This window comes from Glycine soja, chromosome 2, assembly GCF_004193775.1.
Source record: "Glycine soja cultivar W05 chromosome 2, ASM419377v2, whole genome shotgun sequence".
In the NCBI taxonomy this organism is placed as follows: Eukaryota; Viridiplantae; Streptophyta; class Magnoliopsida; order Fabales; family Fabaceae; genus Glycine; species Glycine soja.
The window spans coordinates 9151140-9163011 of record NC_041003.1 but is presented as its reverse complement, the minus strand read 5'-3'; the positions used below and the strand labels follow the sequence as shown (position 1 = coordinate 9163011).

General features: G+C 32.0%; 1 pseudogene; it reads right to left on the bottom strand.

Moving 5' to 3' along the window:
- Positions 1-2627: 2627 nt before the first annotated feature.
- LOC114372452 lies at positions 2628-7214 on the bottom strand (annotated as a pseudogene).
- Positions 7215-11872: the final 4658 nt, after the last annotated feature.

Below are 11872 nucleotides of genomic sequence, written 5' to 3'. Positions count from 1 at the left end.
TGACTGAACTGCTTACTCATGAAAAAATATATTAGAATGTATGTGTTATTAGTGTTACCTTTGTTATTGGTTATAGGTTAAAATGTAAATTTTATTTCTCTATTTTTAAAAGAAAATTATGATTTTAATTCTAATACTTTTTAATTGAGACAATCTCTTACTTCTAAAAAATTTATGATTTTTATTTTTTATTTTTTTTAATTGAGATATTTTACTTTTATTTTTAAAAAAAAACCATAATAATTAAACCAAGATTATCAAAATGTGTTATTAGTGTTACCTTTGTAATTTGAAGAAGGATTTTGTAATTCTTTTTAATCAACGGTCTAATAGCCTTAAAGAAGAATTTGTGTATCAATAGAGGATATAACCATAGATTAATAGCAGCGTTTAACACCATAATATGGTGTGGCTGTGGTTCCTAACCAAACTCCATTTAGTCTGTATTGGAACCAGAGTAAGGGAAATTAAATAACTGTACTTTAGTACCTCTGGTACTCAATTTATTAATATATATAATATGTTTGCTGATATAAAAAAAATTAGTGTTACCTTTGTTATTGATTATATTTGGACATAGTTAAACACAAAGATTATGAAAATGTGGACGTGTGTATACCTTCGTTATTTATTACTCAAGTCCCAAGCAAAAGTGTCCTGCATTCACATGGAAGACATTATTACAGAGCCTCTGAACCATGCTAAACACAGTGACAGCATAACTGACCCTGATGAGTTTGTCCTTACATAACCAGCAGAGGAAATAACATTTTCCCAGACAACTTCAAACCGTCAACTCAACAGTTGAATGAGGAACATCCTCTGGAATCAAAATCAACACTGTCAAAACACTCATGTCACTTCAGATAATTAATTAACTTGTTGTTGCCACCAAATTAAAAAGATGATATTTCTCTTCAAAGGTTAAGTGTTTTTAAATTCACCAGATTATGCAATATAATGAAACAAAACGAATATACCATACCAGCTCAAACCCCTCGTGACAACATCGGCTAGCTTATGTAGTTAATTAAGGGTAATTTTTGCTTTTTGGTGCTTATTAGGATAAAAGGTAAAACAACATTATTTTTTTCAAGTTAGGGATATGAGATGAGTCCCACTAAAAACCCATATGGGCTAAATGCCTTGGACACTTCAAACTCAAAGTCTTAAACTAGTCCAGAACTTGAAAGAGTAGTGCAGTGAAGAAAAGGAAAAGAGAGAGAATATATATATATATATATATATATATATTAATAATTATTTTAATTAGGATCTTTTACATCTTAGTAGAATCTTTAGGAATGTCAATAAACTTCAATCTTTTGACTTTATAAAATAATCTTTAGTTTGAAACTTAGTTGTACCTAAATTTTTATGTCTCTTTCTAAAATTATATTATGTGAGAATCTAAATAGATTCTCCCAAAAATAAATAGAACATACATATATAGAAGACTTATCAACTTGCAAGAAATCTAATGGTTATAATAAGTTATTAATTTTATTTGTTAGATTTTAAGAAAGTGAATGATGAAGATAAAGAATAATTCTAAAAGAGTTACTCATCATCCTCACCTTTCTAGTTACTCTTCATTTTCTTGAAATCTAGTGTAATGAATAACTAATTTTAATCATTAAATTTGAAGAAAATGAACACTATTGAAAAAAGAGTCTTTTATGACAGTTATTAGACATATACAAAGACAGTTTCAAACCGTCTTTGAAGCCAACATCGTAGAAAGTAAATACATTTTATGACGATTCCTTTAAATCCGTCTTAGAAAATACCACCATTCTAAAATGATTTTTACACCAACAATCGTCAATAATCATCTTAAAATGATTGATTTTCTAAGATAGTTATACTTTACAACCGATGTCTTTATTTTGAGTTATAAATAGCGAATCCATTGCAATCATGATTAGGACCAATGTTCTTTTGTAATATCATGTCTCACCAAACTTTGAATAAAAAAAATAAAAAACAAAAAAAGTTAAGTAGTCATTTAATTAATTTTTTTCCTCATGAGACATATGCCATGGCCATATCCACATAAATTAGATTTTAATTAAGATAATTTGTTATGATCCCCTAGTGGACATTGGATGCCTAAATATAATATGTGAAGCCTACAACTACAATACAATGTATGGAAAACAGGGCTTCTAGGTATTGTACCTTATATTGACAAGAAAGCAAAAATCCACGTAGAGCCTTATTTAGAATCTTTAAAACGCACAGCTCCAATCCTAACAAACATATGATGCTTGTCAAGGCTTTGACAACTAGCAAATAATGAAATATCATAAAAAATGATTAAGGCTCCATACTGTGCTTACCAAAATGCATAACATGTATCACTAGATTTATTTGCTCTACCTTGAAAACCCCCATCAGTTCCCTACCTCTGAAAAGGAAGACAGAACTAGTGAATCTTGACCTATGGGAAAACAATTCAAGCACTTAAATTTAACCAAGTTTTAAGTGTTCATTGATCAATAAAGAAAAATATTGAAGCCATTATTTGAAAGGCATTTGCGAATAAACAATTGTTGAAAATGACCTTCGATGCAATATGTTCATTTACAAACTAATACAATCTAATAAGCTTCTATTGAAAGAGTTCAGATATACAAACCTGCAAGATCCAATCCAGTAGCAATGGCGCATTTATCAAAGAAGTGTAGAAGCAAAGACTTTGAGATTGTAGAAGCAAAGACTTTGCCTTTGATGTTTTGATGATGTCATATGATCGTGATTATTTGATGTCTTATGGAAATGCGCTTCTCAAGTTTAATTCAAGACAACAATCCGAGAATACAAGATACAACATCAAGAAGATGTCTAGTATTTTAGGAAGGAAATTCCAAATTGAAATAGAAAAAGGTTTGGCCAAGAAATTTAAGTTAAAAAGTCTTTTTCAAGAGATTTACTCTCTGGTAATCGATTACCAGAGGATGTAATCGATTACCAATGGCCAAAAATGATTTACAACAGCCATTACAAATTTGAATTTAAACTTTACACTATGTAATCGATTACACATGGATGGTAATCGATTACCAGCAGTTACTGAATGTTATGATTCAAATTTTAAAACCTGTAATCGATTACACAAGTCTTGTAATCGATTACCAGAGGAAATTTTCAGAAAATTATTTCCAAGAGTCACAACTTTTCAAATGGTTTTTACATGGCCATCAAAGGTCTATTTATATGTGACTTGGAACACGAATTTGCTTAGAGTTTTTCAAAACAAAAAGGTCTTATCCTCTCAAAAAGAAAAAATCTTCTTATCTTCTTAATCCTTGGCCAATACACTTGTAATTCAATAAGGAATTATTTGAGTGCTCAAATTGTTTAATCTATCTCTTTCAAGAGAGATTTCTTCTTTTCTTCACTCTAATTCTCAAAAAGAGATTAAGAGACCGAGGGTCTCTTGTTGTAAAGAAATTTGAACACAAAGGAAGGGTTGTCCTTGTGTGGTTCAGAACTTGTAAAGGGATTTTACAAGATAGTGGAACTCTCAAGCGGGTTACTTGGGGACTGGACGTAGGCACAGAGGTGTGGCCGAACCAGTATAAATCTGAGTTTGCACTTTCTCTTCCCTTAAACTCTTTTATTTATTATTGCTTTACATTTATATTCAGATTATTTAATTTGAATCATTGTTTAGAAATCCATCTTTAAGGGAACTTGGAACTTGTATTGAAATCAAAGTAGAATTTTTAATTGGGGAAATAGTTTATAATATCTTAATTCAACCCCCCCTTCTTAAGATATTTGAGACCACTTGTCCAACAAGAAGATGAAGCACAACTTGAGAGAATATTATCTTAAATGAATCCCATTAATCAGAGATGCCATAGCATAATAAGTTGCGCCTCCTGTGACACTAAAAAAGTAATGTTGATAAATATCATTTAAGAATTAATAAGCATTAAATGATTGATGAGCCAGGACAAAACAACCAACAGGCATGAGCCAAAATTATTAATATTCAAAAAACACAATTTAAATTGACTAGGGCTTGAGAAGGTTATTATCATTGTGTTTGTTACTTAACTGGCCAATAAGAACCACAACAAGCCTACAAGTATTAAACTGGCCACCATAAGGATACAGGATAACGGTCAATTGGTTGGTTGATAAGGATATCAAACTGACAAAGTCACTTTTACTATGTTAATACTCGAGTGTAAACAAAATCACGATTGTAGTTAATAGAATCATATGATTTGAATCACACCATTTGATAAGATTTGTTGCCTATCTTGTGATTTATAATCATATCATGCACAAATGACTATGAATCTTATGATATATGAATGAATCAACGTGATTGCTTATCATGATTATTTATTACAAGATTCAACAATTCGTTATTTCTGAACTTATTACTTTTCTTTCACCTTTTCTTATAAAACAAATGGAAAAGTCAAATACAATTCAATTGTTAAATACAAGGAACTAAAAAATGACCACTAAACACATTCTATTTGATTATTTAGATGTTCTATTTTCATTGTTATGAACTACAGGGTTTCACACAGCCACTCTCTCATTCTATCCACTCTATTTGATTGTATCATTGCCTCTATATTTCAATATAAATAAAATAGAGGCTTCACACACTAAGTTATTAATCATGATTTTGTTTTGTGAGGCTTTTGATCATTTTCTAGTTAAAAATTATTACATTAAACACTATTTATCATCTACATGATATAATTTTAAATTTTAAGTTGTTTTTCATTATGTATTTGAATATGAAGATTTAATATGATTTACAATTCGCAATTTGAATTGCAATTCAATAACCTTGACCATAACAAAATGTATCAATAAAAATGTTTGAGGTTAGTTAAGAAGGCAATCCATAATCAATATTTTAATGAAAGATACTCCCAAATGTCAAAACCAATCTGTTGAGCCAACCAAAGGGGAAGGGTTAAAACTTTACACTTGAAATTTTATACTTAATCTATAGAATTTCATGAAGCAATTATAAATCTCACAAATAATATCTTCTAAAAGGAAAAAAATACCCTTTTTAAATTGTATTGGTGTTAAGTCCTAGATTTCAACATCCTACCAACCAACCAATAGCAATTTAAACATTGTAAGGCTAGAAAATAAAGGAACACATGTACTTCTTAACTAATAAGGAACATAAGGCATAGCAGAAAAAGAGAAAGTTGAAAAATATGATTGAGATTGACTAGGCAATCAAGACAAGCATTGATTGTCTGAATGTCTTTTAGAGGCTGCAATAGATTGTCCTGAAGGAAAAAACAAATACAATGTCAAACAATTAAATATGCACGAAGAAACTTATGTGAATCATCACATACCCTCCAATAGTTTTTGTCATCTTGAGCATGTGAAATAGACTTCTTTTTTTGTTGCTTGTTCCCAATACGATAGAATGAAATGGCTCAATGATTTCCAAATTTTGGGCGCTACCGATAAGTTTTAACCACAAAAACCATAAGCATAGACTACATTTAGTCCATATACCTGTCTAAGTTTTACTGTTTTCATTGTACATGTAAAAATTGTGTGTTTTGGTCCCTAAACTGGCAAATTTAATGTACTTTGATCCCTACCATTAATATCATTACATGGTGTTGCTATCAAGACCACTACAAAATTTTTAAAAGAGAAATTTAAACATTGTATCAAACAAATCTATCATGTGATGGACAATAGCATAAAAGAACTTCAGGCAAAAGATTCCAATAACTTTGTATAGAAGAACAACATTATAGTGACTTCTCTCATAACACAGAATCACATCTAAACTGTGATAAATGATTGTTTCAACTCACCATGAGATTTTGCACCAGGAACTAATCCAAAGCCACCATTATAAGACTAGAAAAATAGAAAAGAAAAAAGAATATATCAATTTCTTTTATGTACACACATACATTTTCAACAAACATGTATGTCCAGAATATAGTACAATCCTCAGATAATTCTCTTATCCCATCACGAGTTGATGCACTAGCTTCACATACCTGGCAACGTAAGATGTAATCCTTGGTCATCTCCTTGTCCATGCCACTCCAGTTACCCAACATGAAATAGATGACAATTGATACAGACAATTAGTTAAAAATATATAATATATCTAGAATTATTAATCAAATAAATAACTATTAGCTAGCATCATCATTTCATGACTTTATTTCTCTTACCTGCACAATACACAAACCTAAGATCTGTTTGGCCTCCAGTATGAATAGGAATGAAACTGTCAACATAGATAAAAAATTTAAGGAATATGAAGTAATTCCATTTAAGCATATCATTAGGGATGTAAGTCTTGAAATAAACTTGGGAAACCACATACCACAAAATTGAAAAATGGCTGTGAATTTTACTAATTTTACCATTGCACAAGTATAAAGGCCACAACTCTAGTCCAAGTTTCAAAACCATACCTTCCATCAGGCTGTTGAAGGTTCCTCATAGAAGTCACAATTGTTTCAGAATCAAGATTGGACAATTCACAACCAAAAATTTTCAATATGGAAATGGCACAATAAGTACTTGCCAATTGACTATTGTTGTGAATCAAAACCTTCAAAATTGGGAAAAAGAGAAAAACCAACATAGAGAAATCACGATCCTCCAAGGCTCCATCAACAGAAAAAAAAAGTTTAGCACTTTCAAATTTCAAACTTTTCCGTATCCCATTCTCATATGGAGGAAACTGTGAAGTTTTGGATCCATGAAAGCCATTGAATTTCCCTATAGCAAAACCCTTCAAATGGATCAGTTAAAAATCAAATTTTGGAGATCAAATCGAGCCAACAAGTGCATTTGCATACATACCATCATTGAGATCAGCCTTGGCACTGGGGTGAGCTTGGAAGCACAAAACCCAACTGACAACAACATCCTTTGCAACCTTAAATCACACGAAAGGAACAAAAAACAAAAGAAGAAACACATGAGATTACAGATGAATAAGGAGCATGGTAACAATAATAACAACATAGGTAAAGTAAAACAAAAACATAGGAATAGGATAATATTATGTGTACTTTGAGTCAAGAGTCAAGGATGCCAAGTCCAGAGATGACAAAGTAAGCGAGAGTGAGATGGTTGATCTCTTGGGACTCATACGGAGATGGGAGTAAATAGTACATTAACTCGAGAATACTTTTCATGAACATCTTTCTCCATAATTTCACAGCCATGACACTCTTATTCTGTGGAATTCATCATTGCTGAATGATGATCCTCAATTTCACTAGTGAGAAATCAGAATCATAACTATAACCTTTAGTTTGAGCAATGTTTGTTAACAGTATGACCGGAGTTAATAAAATAAAATAAAGAATAATAATAAAACAAAATGAAAGGTGCCAACAAAATAAAAACTCAATAACACGTGTATGTAAGACTTGAGGTGTGACAATGATCTTTTGTCACATGTTATAGGTTTAAAGTGTCCTTCAATTTTGTTGATAATCAATCTCTCTTGAGGAATCTAGTTAATTAGTTTTAGGGGAGTCTTTCCTTCCAACCAAGTTGTTCCAATCTAGTTAATCTTTGTTGAGGCATCCTTTGGTGCAACCAATGCCTTCAACTGCTTCCCAAGGTTAACGATGGTTTCTTGACACTCTGCCAACTTTTCTGAAGCAACAATTATCTCCCAATCCTGTAGAATTGGTAAACAACCTTCAAACCAAAACCAGAACACATTACAACAAAGATGGATTTGCACACATAACCAAAACACAAACCATGTAGCCTGTAGGAATTTGTTGATACTTATGTGCACGGATATTTCCTTCACTTTTGTACAAGGAATTTCAATTATCATAATCCTCAACAGGCATGCTAATCCCTTCAATAAGCTCAATTATCTTACCGATTAACTGGCTTAGATCTCTTTGAGATTGTTGTGTAGTTCCCTTTATTGATAAAATCTCAAAATCATTTACTTCACCACATGGGTCTACTACAAAATTATTCATAGGTTTCCATAAGGTGTGCTGACTAAAATGGACAGGCTTAGATCCATCAAATGGATGATCTTTGCTTGAATCAAACCCACATTGATCTGCATTATTTAGATAGCTCAAAGCCAATCTAATATCCGCACACATGTCATCAAAGTTCTTATGAGTGTCACAGTTTTGTTCCAATATCACTTTTACTACATCCAGAATCCAACCAGGAATATCACCATTTAATATGTCAATGGAACATGATTCCTTATTTGATGTAGAGAAATCTGACAAAACTGTAATAACTACTCAGAAAAAGTTGAAACACCAAAATTGTAGTTCCATATATGAATCATTTTGGGAACAACTCAGAAAAAGTGTTCTAACATTTTTTGGAAAATATAATAACTAGACACATTGCAATAGTTCAAAATGATAGTTACGCAGACAAAGACCAAACCAATATAACATTATGAGTCAAATAAGAAAAAATTGAACAAAAGACAAGATTATCCAATGTATAGCTAAACAAGGGAATTCATATGATGCAACATTATATCTATCACATAACTAAAACATGATAACATAAAAATCATAAGAAGAAAAAAAGATGAATAGGTGGCAAAGAATTGATATGGCATACCAACTCCAAAACCATGATCAAAACGAACCCCACATCCAATAACAACTTCAATATTGTTGGCTCCCAACTTCTTCAACTGTGTAAAATAAAATACAACAAATGAACTATTTTCCTTAAAAGTGGTAGGTGGTAGAAGTAAGTTAGTAACAACATTTTGATAAATGTTGTATAAAAGAAGTATGGACAATCCTGCTAACACCAAAAAATGTATTAGTGACACCTTTGGTGGCACTCATTACTTGATTCAACATAGGTATTGCACCCTCCCATTGAGATTGCAAATTTTCATGCAGCAATAACATATTGACAAATAATGAATAATATTAATTATTTAAAAATTGGCAATAAACAAAATAGAAAAAAAAAACATCCATATACATATAAATGAGTGTAGTTGTCGAACCTTGTATTTGTTGATGTGAATTGGGTTATGATTAGGACTATCGAAATCCTCAAATTGACATTGACATGCAAAATGGGCAGCTTGGGCACACAAAATACACTTATCCTATGGACCAATTCCACATTGCGAATACAATGCACTGTCCAAGGGATTTGGTGCAAACAAAATGATATAAACAAAAATCTATATTTATTCTCAAATAATTTTCAATAATTGTACAAACTTGTTTATAATGTTTACAGAAAACATCAAATACACCATAGTGGTTCGTCCTATATCATCTAAACCATTCTAAATAGGATGTTTTTAACTTCTAAAAAATATGTTGTCCATTTCTTATGAATTGTTGTTCTGGTCTTGATGTCCAATGGTGTGTCATCACCAAACCACTACAAAATATAAAATATACAAAATAGTCACATACATGTATAATGATTAAAAAATGATAGTGATGTAATAATTTAAACTTGTTAATGTAAATGTACCATGCTCCAATCATTCTTCAAACACCCATTTACTATGTTCCGCATCCAATGCATGACATAATAGTCACACTTATAGCCTCCGCTTTCAACATGGCTCTAAATTCAACATAAAAAAAAATTTAAATCTGACAATTACCAAGTTACAAAGCATGATTATTCTGAAATAAGCATTCATTAAATGACTAACCTTTACTTCAATCCACTGAGGTGTAACTTGATCAGTTTTACCATTCACAGTAGTCTTTAATGTCTTCATTGCACTGGTTAGAAAAAACATCAACGTATATATCAAGATAAAACTATTTATCTATACAATTTTAGAATAGATTTAATGAGTTATAATTTAAAACTTAACTTGTTAATTGCAACTTTGATGTGAATATCAAGCTTCTTACACAACGAATAGAACTAGACAACAACATCGTTCTGAGGACACAAAACAATCAGCTACCAATGGGTCCTGAATTCAATAATAATTAGTTACTTATAATGCAAACATTCTTTATAAGCATTTTATAAAGTTGACTTACTAATTCAAATAAGCTCCTAGGTAGACCTCTCATTGTGATTCTTTAACCCATGTTTGAATGTAATGTTGACATTTGGCAAGTCTATCCTTTGCATTGTGTATGAATTGAGACTCAAGGAATCCATATACCAAACCATGAACCAAACTTGTACTCCACACATCCATAAACCTATTTTGAACATTTGAAATAAAAATTTATAATCATTTATGTGATAAGGAATATTAATTGTATAGAAGATAATATGGAATTTACTTACATCATCCACACCTGTAGTATAGCCATGTTCAAACATTTGTCACCTGATATTATTTCATTTACATTAGAATATCTTAAGAAGAAGGATGTTTCTTCATTTGGAATCCCAAATTTGGTCCCATCCCACAACAACTCAACAGGCTTCTGGTAAATATCATACAGGTTCTTAATCAAGTCATCCAAAGGATCATCTACAGCAACGATATTCGACCTTTAAACTGGTTCAACCAGTTTCTTTGGACAAATTTGTGAATCCTATATGGTTAATGAAAAGAACAATTAACCTAATGATAGTAAAGAATTTTTAGCAATGTACGATTGTCTAAATACATGTAAAACAAAAACAAATACCTCATGTGATACAAGTTTGACAAGATGTGTCGGTCATGCAATGAAAGTGTCAAGGGTCTGCCTCACATACTAAATTTTTTACATCGACAACGGGACTTGAGCATCACCGTCATAATTTTTTTCCAACACTGACCCTTACCACATCATCTGCATAAGGCACGTTGTGTATGGTTGACCCACCCTCATATATTTTTCCCAAGGCCACTAGGTGTGCCATGTGATCACCTTGCATGTACAACCCCATAGTTGGCATCACATTAGCAACATGTTCTTCCCCCAATGGATTAGCAATAGTTTTAGCATTTCTCCCCTTTGTTCTCACACGTGCACCTAATAGATGTATATCTGCCTCAATCGAGGGTGAATACTGTAATCCCCTTTAGGATAACTCAATTTTAATGGTCTCCTTCAATTCTTGTTTCATTTTTCCAGACTCTATTTGTTTTCTTCTTCCATCTCATTTGTCCACTCTTCCTTAAGGTTTTCAATTATCTCGGCTGATAACTGCGAAATTTGAGTTAATTTGATAGTCAAATTTGGCTAAGAATGATTGCAATTTCTTTAATTTATTATTGTTTTGAATGAAATAATGAAGAAATTAACATCTTTGCTATTTTCAATTAGCAAAAGTCAAAAGAAGCAGAATTGCAATGTTTCAGAGGGAATTTGAAAAAAAATTGTGATGAAAAAAAAGATAAGAAGAATTGGATAACTCGTTCAGGGCGTAGTTTAGGCCCAGCACATGACACTCGCTTAGCGGGAAGCCCTAGGCTTAGCGCATAGCCTCGCTCAGCGTGCAAGACCGGCTCAGTGCGAGAAGGCCCATGAAGAAAAGCCGAGTGCGCACTTAGCGCAGAAATACGCACTTAGCGTAAGGTCAGCGTGAAAAGTAAGCTACCTTAGGCCTATAAAAGGGTAGGAAGCTTAAGGAAAAGACTCACCGACTCTTAGAGCTCTCTAGTACAGAAATCCAAAGCATGACTTTATCCTTTAGGGGAAGCCCTCTTTCCTTAGCCATCCCCCCTCTTCTTGTTATTAGTCATCAATCACCTTCTTCCATTAACCCCTGAAGTGTAAAGCCTCTCATGGCTATGAGAGGCTAAATCCCCATTGTTGGGTGCTTGGAGGCCAAAAATGCTTGTAATGTAATTCTCTGTCTATTATCTAATTAATGTTATTCTATTTCCATTATTCTGTTTTGTACTCATTTATTATTATGGTCTGATCATTCATAT